This window comes from Lynx canadensis, chromosome E2, assembly GCF_007474595.2.
Source record: "Lynx canadensis isolate LIC74 chromosome E2, mLynCan4.pri.v2, whole genome shotgun sequence".
Taxonomy (NCBI): domain Eukaryota; kingdom Metazoa; phylum Chordata; class Mammalia; order Carnivora; family Felidae; genus Lynx; species Lynx canadensis.
In genome coordinates this window covers 59,263,138-59,275,707 of record NC_044317.1, presented here as the reverse complement: position 1 = coordinate 59,275,707, position 12,570 = coordinate 59,263,138, and the positions used below count along the sequence as shown (strand labels likewise).

The following is a 12,570-nucleotide window of genomic DNA, read 5'->3' as shown; positions in this document are numbered from 1 at the left end:
CTATCTCCCCACCTCTCTATATCTCTCTCCTGCTCTCTCATGCTTTCTCTCTCTCTCTCTCTCTCTCTCAATAAGCTTGAAAAATTGTACTGTTATGAGATTTGCTAAATGCTTATATTATCCTTTTAAAGAAACAGCTTCAAGGTTGACAAAACCTACTTCTCTCATAATTTCAAAACATTCTTTGATTGCTGAGTTATGTTCATTTTCTAGCTTCTCAAGAGGTCTCTGGTTCACTTATTCCAGTGTTTATAGTTTTCTGACGTATAAACACATTTAAAATTATAACTTCTTTGAGTAGTAACATGGCCACATCCCACAGGTTTTGTTATGTACTGCTCTTGTTCACTTCAGAGTCTTCTTGTTTAACTGAAGCAGAAAATATTAGGTAACATAAAGGTGACTTCGTTAATGTCTAACTTAGCACATTTTTACCTGAGTTATATCCCTGTATGATTTGTTACAAACTTCTGCACATCTTCCTCAACTTCTTTAATAGTTAAATGCTTAACTGTTGTTTTACATGCCTGGAGTTTTATTCACTTTGCATCTTTTTTTAATGTTTATTTATTTATTTTTTTTCGAGAGAGCACAACCTGGGGAGGGACAGAGAGAAAGAGAGAGAGGGAGACACAGAATCTGAAGCAGGCTCCAGGCTCTGAGCTGTCAGCACAGAGCCTGACGCAGGGCTCGAACCCACGATCCATGAGATCATCGCCCGAGCAGAAGTCAGACACTTAACGAACTGAGCCACCCAGGCACCCCTCAACTTTGCATTTTCTGATGCACAATAAATGGCAAGTTCTGAATGGGGGGTTTAAAACTTATATTCATCAGTATGAATCTTCTCATTAAAAGAGCCTTATGGCTAAAGAAATTCCCATATATGTGACATATAAAGCGTTACTTTCTCTTATGCATCCTTTTCTGTAAATTAGGATTAGCTTACGGTAATGGGTTTTCAAAATTCTCCACTTGCATGGTTGTTTGCCATCATGAATTGTACAATAATTAATAATTGATAGGTAGTAGGGGGAGCTCTTCTACGTTACCATATTAATATGGTCTTTAGTGATGACGTAATGATGTGAATCTGCTGATAAATGCAACATGAGCTGAAAGATAAAGCATTTCCATATTGGACAAGGTTATACGTAATAATAAATTATTTGATGTTCTTTCAGGGACAAGACCAGTGAAATATTTCCTTCACTTATATATAGGAAGTTTCTATGGCATGAATTCCTTAAGACTAAGAAAGATGACCGTGTCTTGAAGGCCTTCCCACATTACTACATACATAACAAATAATGTTGAGTAAGTTGTGAACCCTGACTAAAGGTTTTCCCACATTCCTGACATTCATAGTGATTTTCACCAGTATGAATTTTCTAATGTCGAATAACTAGTGTTAAGTGACTAAAAGCTTTTCCACATTCAGTACAGTGAGAAAGGTTCTCACCAGTAAGGGTGCTAATGCTCATTAAATTATGAAATTCGACCAAAAGCTTCCATTACATTTATATGATTTCTCACTTAGTATAAATTTTCTGGTGATGATAAAGCTTTGAGCCCTGCCTAAAGGCCTTCCCACAAACCTTACGTTTATAAGGTGCCTCACCAGTATGGATCCTCTGATATTGAGGAAGATATGACTGATGACCGAAGGCCTTTCCACATTCATTACATTTGTATGGCTTCTCCCTGGTATATATTCTTTGATGTTCATGAAGTTGTGTGATACCTCTAAAGGCCTTCCACATTCCTTACAGTCATAGGGTTTTCTCCAGTATGAATTCTCTGATGTTGAATAATTAGTGACAAGTTTTTGCACATTCAGTATATTGATAGAATTTTCCCCTAGTATGCATTCTATGATGTGCATTAAGTTTTGAGAGCTGAATATAGCTTGTTTGATACTCCTTACACTCATAGGTTTTCTCACCAGTAGGAATTCTCTGGTGTTGGGTAAAGAGGGAAATAGGACTAAAGGCCCTTCCACATTCTTTACATTCACGGGGTCTTTCCCAGTGTGAGTTCTATGATGTTGACGGGGATCAGGACGGTGATGGAGAAAGCCTTCCCATGTTGCTTGCATTCCTCAGATCGGTCAGCAGTATACATTTTCTGGTGACTTAGAAGGGATGTCTTCTGCCGAAACCCTTCTCTACATTCATTATGCATAGGGCCTACTTCCAGGTGGAACTTTCTGATGCAGGTTATGGGAAGTTTGCTGTCTCACAGTAGATACTCTTCCTGGGTGATTATCACTTGACTGGAATTTCCTTCCTCATTTCTTTGATGTCTCTCAAATATGCCTTTATATTCCCAGTCATCCTGGAACATGGGGTCCTCAGGATCTTTGTTTATAAATTTTTCCATTTTCTCCCATGAGAATACATGATCTGAAAGATAATGAAAAAGCAGAGATACTCACTTTAGTCCTTCCTCTTAGAGAGTTAGAGCTTCTTTAGTAGAAACTGTTTTTTATTTTTTTAATGTTTATTTACTTTTGAGAGAGAAAGAGAGACAGAATGCAATCAGGGGAGGGGCAGAGAGAAAGGGAGACACAGAATCCAAAGCAGGCTCCATCCAGGCTCTGAGCTGTCAGCACAGAGCCCCACGCAGGGCTCGAACTCATGAACCATGAGATAGTGACCTGAGCTGAAGTCGGATGCTTAACCAACTGAGCCATCTAGGCGCCCCTAGTAGAAATTGTTTTAAACTGAAAATGATGTTTATGAAAAAAATGACTGTTCTTTACAGCTCCCAAATATGACTAAGCAATTAGATAAGTGAACAAGGAGAACAGGATATGTGGACATCCCCTAAGTGAAGTAAGTGAGGTAGTTATTCAGATAGATTTTTCAGTTTTTATCATTACAGTTGCCTAAGGAGTTTGTTGAAATAAGGATGTCTAAGGTGGTTCTCTTGCAAGTGACAATGAGACCCATTGCTGAAAACACTTCAGAGCTTCATGTTGCACAAGAGTGAAATCCTGAGTCCTCAACCTGTCAAATGTGTTCAAGTTCATCTTAAGCTACTTGCCTTCCTCACTGTGTTCCACCCCCAGTTTCTCCTTGCACATGTGAGAATACATGGGGTTGCATTTGCTGATCTGTATGTAACACTGTGCCCAGTTTTTGCAAAGCTGGCTTCTTGTTAGAATTCAGATCTCATATTCAACATCACTTCTTTAGATGGCTGTCATTTGTCTTATTCTAAATACTGTCACCCCTATGATTTCCCATTCGAGAATCTTACTGCAAAATAGAAAAAAAGTTGTGATGGGTCGCCTGGGTAGTTCAGTCGCTTAATCTTCCAGCTCTTGGTTTTGGCTCAGGTCATGATCTCGTGGTCATGGGATCAAGCCCCATGTCAGGCTCTGTGCTGTGCATGGAGCCTGCTTGGGATTCTCTCTCCCTCATCCCCTGCCCCTCTTCTCCACTCAAACTCTCTCTCAAAATAAATAAATATACTTTATCGGAAAATTTTTTTAATGTTTATTTATTTTCGAGATACAGAGATAGGGTGCGAGAGGGGGAGGGGCAGAGAGAGAGGGAGACACAGAATCCGAAGCAGGCTCCAGGCTCTGACCTGTCAGCACAGAGCCTGACACAGGGCTTCAACCCACAGGCCACAAGATCATGACCTGAGCCAGTGCCAGACGCTTAACCGACTGAGCCACCCAGTTGCCCCCAAATAAACTTTAAAAATTAAAAAATAAAACGCTTTAAAAAAAAAAAAAAGAAAAAAGCTGTGACGATATACATGGAAATACTTTATCTACCTCTTTACTGCCTTCTCCCCTCAACCAAACTTTAACCCAAATCTAATTTACTTACTGTTGTATAATAAACCTCAAATTCCGTGCCTGCCACACATATGACATCATATAACTCATGAATATTGAAAGAATAGACCATTAGGTTGAAGGAAGAAAATCAGGATAAGGATAAGGGGAAATAGCACAAAGGAGAAGGGAACCTACAATAGGTTATTATTTCATGCCTATAATTAAGTATTAGTAATATCAAAGTATAGTTTTCAAAAATTTTTCCAAATAAAAAATGAAGTGGTGTTAAAGATTTATTTAACTCATTAATAAGGAACCAAGATGATGGTAAAGGTGCTTCAAAGAAGAAGTCAATAATTGAATAAATACACACAAATACTCAAATGAGTTTGCTAATAGATTAAAAACTGGTTAATGCCATACAGAGTATGAAAACCAGAACATTTGGATTTTTTTTTTTTTTTTTTTTTTTTTTGGCCAGCCAGAAATGTCCAAGTTGACAAGCTAAGTTCATGAGTCTAGGTTCTTTTGTTTTTATTTTTATTTTTATTTATTTTTTTTTAAATTTTTTTTCAACGTTTTTTTATTTTATTTTTGGGACAGAGAGAGACAGAGCATGAACAGGGGAGGGGCAGAGAGAGAGGGAGACACAGAATCGGAAGCAGGCTCCAGGCTCCGAGCCATCAGCCCAGAGCCTGACGCGGGGCTCGAACTCACAGACCGCGAGATCGTGACCTGGCTGAAGTCGGACGCTTAACCGACTGCGCCACCCAGGCGCCCCTGTTTTTATTTTTTTAATGTTTATTTGTTCTTGAGAGAGAGAGGGAGAGAGAGAGGGGAGGAGGGGCAGAGACAGAGAGGGAGACACAGAATCCCAAGCAGGATCCAGGCTCTGAGCTGTCAGCACAGAGTTTGATGCACGGCTCAAACTCATGAACCGTGAGATCATTACCTGAGCTACAGTTGGATACTTAACCAACTGAGCCACCCAGGCATCAAGAGTCAAGGTTCTAATCAATATTTAACAGTAAGTCAAACAAAGGTACAAATCCTCTAGAAAATGAAACAGCCCTTGGGTATACTTGTTAGGCAGTTTCCTAGTATGGTATTTAAAAAACATGGGTCTTGGGTACCAAAATCCCACATCTAGGAATCTACCCTGATGAAATACCTCCAACATTATGATAAACATGATACACATGATTATTCATTATGGCATGATCATAATTTTAAAATACTGGGAAGGGCGCCTGTGTGGCTCAGTCCATTAAATGTCTGACTTGAGCTCAGGTCATGATCTCACCGTTCATGGGTTGGAGCCCTGCAACCGGCTCTGTGCTGACAACTCAGAGCCTGGAGTCTGCTTCAGATTCTGTGTCTCCTTCTCTCTCTGCCCCTCCCCCGCTCACACTGTCTCTCAAAAATGAATGAATGTAAAAAAAAAAAAAAACCTTTTTAATAAAAAATAAAATACTGGGAACCATCTAAACACCCATATATAGGAGAGTGGTTCAATAAACTGGCATATCTACAAAATGAAGTGTTACACAGTTGCATACAAGAATGAAAAAAATGTCCATGAAATTATAAGTAATTTCCAAGACATATTCTTAGGTGAAAAAAAGCTAGGTGCAAAAGTATACATAGAGTATGTGACTTTTTCTGTAAGAAAAGAAATATAAGAGAATATACATGTATCTGCTTATTTTTACACAAGAAATGCTGGAAGGAAAAGAATGTAAAATAATGAGTTTGGTTAACTACAGGGGTAGGTGGGGATAAGGTTGAAAAGAGGAGAATGAGAATAGGTAGCAGGGATGAGGGCGATGCCATACTTTTCTGAGTAAACTCTTTTGTAAAGTTCTGACTTTTCAGAATGACAGTAATGTTTCACACAGCATCCAAATAAATAACTAAAACAGTAATGAATGAACCTGCCTGTACTACAAATAAATACAGCCACGATGAAGGGAGTGGGGAAGAAAAGAACCAATTTTAGTATATTTAGAAAACAGTATTTTGATCACATACTGTAAGACTAAAGAGAAAAAACCTCATACATAAATGTTGTACTCTACTTAATACATGTGTTTCTCACAGGGTATGATAAGAATTATTTAAATATTGACTACATAGAATTTTAGGAAATGTTTAAGAAATGTCTGACAGCAGAAATTACAGGCTGGTCTAATCCTACATCTGAGGATGAATCAGAAGCAACCTTGGGACCCACGTTATTGCAGAGAGCCTGACTCAAATTGGAAAATTTGAACATGTTAAAAAAAAGTTTTTTTTTCAAGCATGAAAGAAAGAATGTACAAAATCTGAATCTGGAAATACATATCAAAGGAAGAAAAATCATTGGGAGGTAACCAAAATAAACTATTTTTAGAACCATATTTTCGGATGGAAACAATGATCCAACTGTTTAAAAAGTGGTGGGGGAGGGGCGCCTGGGTGACTAGGTCAGTTAAGTGTCTGACTTCGGCTCAGGTCATGATCTCATGGTTCGTGAGTTGAGCCCCGAGTCAGGCTCTGTGCTGACAGTGTGGAGCCTGCTTGGGATTCTCACTCTTTCTGCCCCTCTCCCACTCATGCTCGGTCTCTCTCAAAATAAGTATAAAAAGGAGGTGGGGGAGAAACTGGAAAGAAACAGTGTTCCCTAGGTGGGTAAAAAGTTGTACTTCAAAGAACTCGCCTTCCTCTTTGAGCAGGGAGAAGCATGGGGAGGGTGCAGGGGGTGGTGTGTGTGAGTACGAGAGAGGCCCCTCCAGGCGCTCACCCTGATGGGAGTAATGCTCTGCTCTGAACACTAGGGACTTTGAGGGGAACTTTCCAGGCATTGTCTCAAAGGTGCCGCGTCTTGCTAACCGTCTGAGCCATTACCTACAGCGCCACTGCCCTTCTTAATGATCCTTCACTCAGCTGGGCACAGGCTTCCTGTCACATCTCTTTGTGCCCCCAAGGGTTCTTTCCCTTGTTCTGATAAGGAGATCACATCTGGCCTGGAAATAGAAGAACCTGTGTATGCAAGAAGAAATGCAACAGAGTCACAAAGGGGGCATCCCAGAAGTCACACCCAGCTCCTGGTCATCAATGAGGAAAAGAAACCAGAAAATTCCAGAGAAGAGGAGGAAGTCACTTTTGGAATGGGGAAGAAGCTTCTTTGGGTGTTATCCTACAGAACTATCTGTCCCCATTCAGTACAATTGCATTGAGAACAGAGCAGAAACTCAACCATAGTCTTGAAGGCACCTCAGAATTCACACCCAAGGCAGCAGGTATTCCCGTGGGCAAATCCCAGCCTCCCAGGGGTGCTAACATCTTACCTAGAGATGAAGTTGCTGAAGTTCTCCAGTGTCACGTCCCTGTACAAATCCTTCCTAGCAGGATCTGGCTGGCCCCACTCATCCTGAGAAGACTACTGCCACATCCCTAAACATCACTGAGCCCTGAAACAACAAACTGAGGATGTGTGCCGTCCAAGTGAGTATTTATGACCAGGAAAATAGGAGGATGGAAAAGGACACCGCAGGGAGTGGGGAGACATACCCAGAGAATAAGCTGAGGCAGATGAGCACGTAAGACGATTTTGGCAATTCAAGAGAAGGGTCCGTATGTTCTTGATATTTCTATGGAGAGCAGCACAACTTCCTTCGTAAAGGGAGATACAGCCATCAAAAGATACTTCAATGAACGAAAAGAAGTCAGTTCAATGTTTTGCCAATAAACTGTAGAAGTTGAATTCACATGTCTGAATTCTCTATTCCTTCTGTTCTGAAATCAAAGGAGTGAATATGGAAATATACTGATATTGTTTCCAGTGTTTGAGTGCTTTCATAATGTTTCAAGAAAACTCAAACTAGAGAAATGGCTCTCAGGGACAATATGGCGCCCCCAGAAGACAGTGGGCAATGCCTGCAGACACTCCGGTTGGCGATACTGGGATAGGGGGCGCTATTAGCACCTAGCAGGTAGAGACCAGAGATGCCGCTGACCGCTCACCTGTGCACAAGACAGCACAACGAACAACTGTCAGCCTCAAATCGCCTTCGTGTTGAGCTCGGGAAATCCTGAAACATTTTTCTCATGGAATCATTCCAAAATGACTAACAGAATCTGTGCTAGGAATTATGGGATTTGTGTATTATTCTTAAATATATTGAAGAAGCAGCTTCATCACTGTCCAAATGTTTCCTTATTCGGTCAGACTCTTTAATACAGACTTATTATTATCAGCTGCACAATTTCCCATGACATTGCACTAAGTGACAAACCTTCTTTTATTTCTGGGCACTTGAGGTTGAACAAGATACCTTTTTTTTTTTTAAGTTTATTTTTAAATTTTTATTTTGACAGCACAAGCAAGGGAGGGGCAGAGAGAAGGGGAGACAGAATCCCAAGCAGGCTCCATACCATCAGCGCAGAACCCGATGTGGGGCTTGAACTCACGAACTGTGAGGTCATTACCTGAGCCGAGATCCAGTCAGACGCTTAACCTATTGAACCACCCAGTTGGACATTCTTAGCTCTGCCAATTTATGGTTTTCAACACCTCACGCACTCTGACTAGTCTCACCTAGCTCATCCCCAGGCACACTCTTTCCTTGTTCCCGAGCACTAGAATGCTGATGGGCGATAAACCAGGCTCACACAGATGTGACCCGTTACCCACACGTGTGGCTCAGCATCACATCTGATCTTGGGTCAGGCATCCATCTGGGCTGGATGGAGGGACTGCTGGGCAATGCCTCAAATTCCCAATGCCAACCCCAATTCAAAAGGTCCTGAACCTGAGACCTTCTGTCTTAGTCCATTCAGGCTGCTATAACAAAGTACCACTGGTCAACTTCCCATTATGTCCTCACGGGGTTGAAGAGGACCAGGGATTTGTCTAGAGCCTCTATTATAGGGACACTAATCCCATTCACCCTGACCTAATCACTTAGTAAAGGTCCATCTCCAAATACCATAACATATGAATTGGGGGGATACATTCGGACCACAGCAGAGACCAACCAACACCACGGCCCATCTTGTCTAACTGGGAAACCCTGGTCTGTAGGTTACCATTAAAGCACTGTTATGTGTGGTTCCTTTAGTCCATGAAATCGTATTTCACATAGGAGTCTTTCACCTTTCCCTGAAGCAATGCATTTCTGCAGAATTGAGTCCATAGGAGAGTCTACGTCATGTGGATACATGAATGCAGGTTCAGAGAGAGAGGGATTCTTAGCGATGGCTCAGGCCTTTTGATCTTTTCATGCATGGGTGAGACAGGAAATCCAAGGAAGTTGTCCTATATTCATACAAAATGAGCACAGTTTGAGGAAGGGGAAAGAAAGCATGACTCACCTGGGCCACGGCTTTCAGAACAGCAAGGGCCAATGAGTCATCCAGCCTCCTCTCCTGGGGAAGGGTGAGTCCTGAAAGGGCAAAACCAGGGAGGGAAGAAAAAACATGAGCGGTCTGCCTTGCCTCCCAGAAGGACAGGTTGCAATTCTCTTCCTCCCTCGTCTGGTGCCAGCCTTCTGGTGTTCATGAAAATTTTGGACAGACTTCTAGGACGTCCCTCCCCACCAAATCCTGCTCCTCCCATGTTGCATGCCCTGTATGATTATAATTAAGCTACTAATCAGCTGACTTTGAGTTACCAAAAGGAAGATTAGCTTAAATGAGGCTGACTTAATCAAACAAGCCCTTTAAAAGCAGAAGTCAGGGGCGCCTGGGTGGCGCCGTCGGTTGAGCGTCCGACTTCAGCCAGGTCACGATCTCGCGGTCCGTGAGTTCGAGCCCCGCGTCAGGCTTTGGGCTGATGGCTCAGAGCCTGGAGCCTGTTTCCGATTCTGTGTCTCCCTCTCTCTCTGCCCCTCCCCCGTTCATGCTCTGTCTCTCTCTGTCCCAAAAATAAATAAACGTTGAAAAAAATTAAAAAAAAAAATAAAATAAAAGCAGAAGTCAGAAAGAGACACGCTCCTGCTGACCTCAAGGAAGAAAATCAGTGTTCTGAACCACTGATGGAGAGGTGTGGCCCCCGGGAGCTGTGAGTGGCTCTGGTGGGCAGCCAGCAAGAACATGGGTACCCACGATTGTAAGGAAGTGAATTCTGCCAACAACCAGTAGCCTTGAGAGAGAACCCTCAGCTCCAGATAAGAACTTCAGTGTGGCCAACACGCTGACTGTAGCCTTGTGAAACGCTGAGCAAAGGATCCAGCTGAGTTATGGTCACTCCCGTGGAATTGGGAGATCGTAAAGGGTTGTTGTTCTAAGCCTCTGAGCTCGTGACGGTTGATCAAACAGAAATAGAAAACTGATACACTGAGGTCGATGGGGAGATTGGGGTCATATCTCAGCCATCCCCAACCCTAGTGGAAACATCTCCAGCCCTAGTGAGGAAACAGGGATGGGACGGCCCGCCCACTGCTGCTCTCCAAAATCCCAAGTTCCTGCTTCAGCAGGAAGGATGCATCCAGGTGACCATGCATGCCCAACATGCTAATGGGGCTCCAACTGGGGAGCCCTAGGTGGGGCTCCAAGGACCAGACACAACCTCATCAGAGCAGCATGCAGGACGAAGCTTGCCTCCCCCGGCAAAGGAGCAGGGCACGAGCCGAAACCACGGACAAGAACAAGATAACTGCATAAACTGAGAGAACATAAAATGAGCATGGATTAAAATACATGATGAGATCAAGGAAGAAACAAGTCACACTGCTGAAAGGAAAACAAACCAAACCAACCAGAGGATGTTGAGAAAGAGCTAAATACAAATTCTAGAAAACCCTGTAAAAGTACAGTTCCTGTGGCTAATTTTAATTGGCTGGCACTCAGAGTTCATTGCCACATCGTCCTGGTTGGACTTCCTCTCATGAATAGGCTGGAAAAGTAATTTTCCTGCTCTGTGCACAAAGCACTCTGAACAGAAATAAGACTCCACCCTTTAGATGCCCTTGTGTGACATTTGGATGACAGAGGCAGCATCTCCTCCTGCTGTGGCTACCAAAAGGTGGTGGCAGAGACAGCACGGCTGGGGTCTGAACTCCGCGTTCCACGCGTTTGTGGCAACGGTGAGTGGTGGTTTCATCATCTTACTTTCTTTTTTTTTAACGTTTTATTTACTTTCGAGAGAGAGAGAGACAGAGTGCAAGTGGGGGAGGGGCAGAGAGAGAGGGAGACACAGAATCTGAAGCAGGCTCCAGGTTCTGAGCTGTCAGCACAGAGCCCGACATGGGGCTTGAACCCACAAACCCTGAGATCACAACCTGAGCTGAAGTTGGTTGCTTAACCGACTGAGCCACCCAGGCGCCCTGCGTCATCTTACCTTCTGACCCTGGATTGCAGGTAAAGCAGCATGTGCTTGAAGTTAGTGGTCCCAGAGGCAGCCCCCTGGAGCTCCACCTCTGGACCGTGGCTGAGGGAGCACATGTTTTGAAGGTTCAGTTTTGCCACATTTGGGGAGGCACTTCTGGAGACCTACCTTGCAAAGTCAGCTCTTGTGACCCTTCTAACAATTTTATAAGTGCCCACTTCCTGTATTTTATATGTTTAAATACGCTCATCTCATACTACCTCACACCTGTCAGAATGGCTAGGATGAACAACTCAGGCAACAAGAGATGTTGGTGAGGATGCAGAGAAAGAGGATCTCTTTTGCACTGCTGGTGGGAATGCAAACTGGTGCAGCCACTGTGGAAAACAGTATGGAGGTTCCTCAAAAAACTAAAAATAGAACTACCCTATGACCCAGCAACTGCACTACTAGGTATTTATCCAAAGGATACAAAAATGCTGATTCGAAGGGGCACATGCACCCCAATGTTTACAGCAGCACTATCAACAGTAGCCAAAGTATGGAAAGAGCCCAAATGTCCATCAGTTGATGAATGGATAAAGAAGATGTGACTATATATATATATATATATATATAATATATAATATATATACATAGATACTATATATATAGTATATATACTATATAGTAGATATACTATACTATACTATATACTATATACTATATATACTGTATACACTATATATAGTATATAGTATATACTATACAGTATATATAGTATATAGTATATACTATACACTATATATACTGTATAGTATATACTATACACTATATATATATATACTGTATAGTATATACTATACACTATATATACTGTATAGTATATACTATACACTATATATACTATACAGTATATACTATACACTATATATACTATACAGTATATACTATACTATATACTATATATATTATATATACATAGATACTATATATATACTATATATACTATATAGTATATATACTATACTATACTATATACTATATACTATATATACTGTATACACTATATATAGTATATAGTATATACTATACACTATATATACTATATAGTATATACTATACACTATATATACTATATAGTATATACTATACACTATATATATACTATATAGTATATACTATATATAGTATAGTATACATACTATATATATTATATATAAATATATATAATGGAATATTACTTAGCGATCAAAGAGAATGAAATCTTGCCATTTGCAACAATGTGGATGGGAATAAAGTGTATTATCCTAAGTGAAATAAGTTAGAGAAAGACAAATATTATATGATTTCACTCATATGTGGAATTTAAGAAACAAAACAGATGAACCTAGAAGGGAAGGAAAAATAAAATAAGATAAAAACAGAGAGAGACAAACCATAAGAGACTCTTAAATACAGAGAACAAACCGAGGGTTGCTGATGG

General features: G+C 41.3%; 1 long non-coding RNA gene across 1 annotated transcript; it reads right to left on the bottom strand.

The window, feature by feature from the left end:
* Nucleotides 1–817: 817 nt before the first annotated feature.
* On the bottom strand, nt 818–7,499 carry LOC116737812. The gene is made up of 4 exons (XR_004343027.1): nt 7,349–7,499; nt 7,126–7,248; nt 6,683–6,817; nt 818–2,405 (listed from the first exon to the last, which is right to left on the bottom strand). It is a non-coding gene; the product is annotated as an uncharacterized LOC116737812 (long non-coding RNA).
* Nucleotides 7,500–12,570: the final 5,071 nt, after the last annotated feature.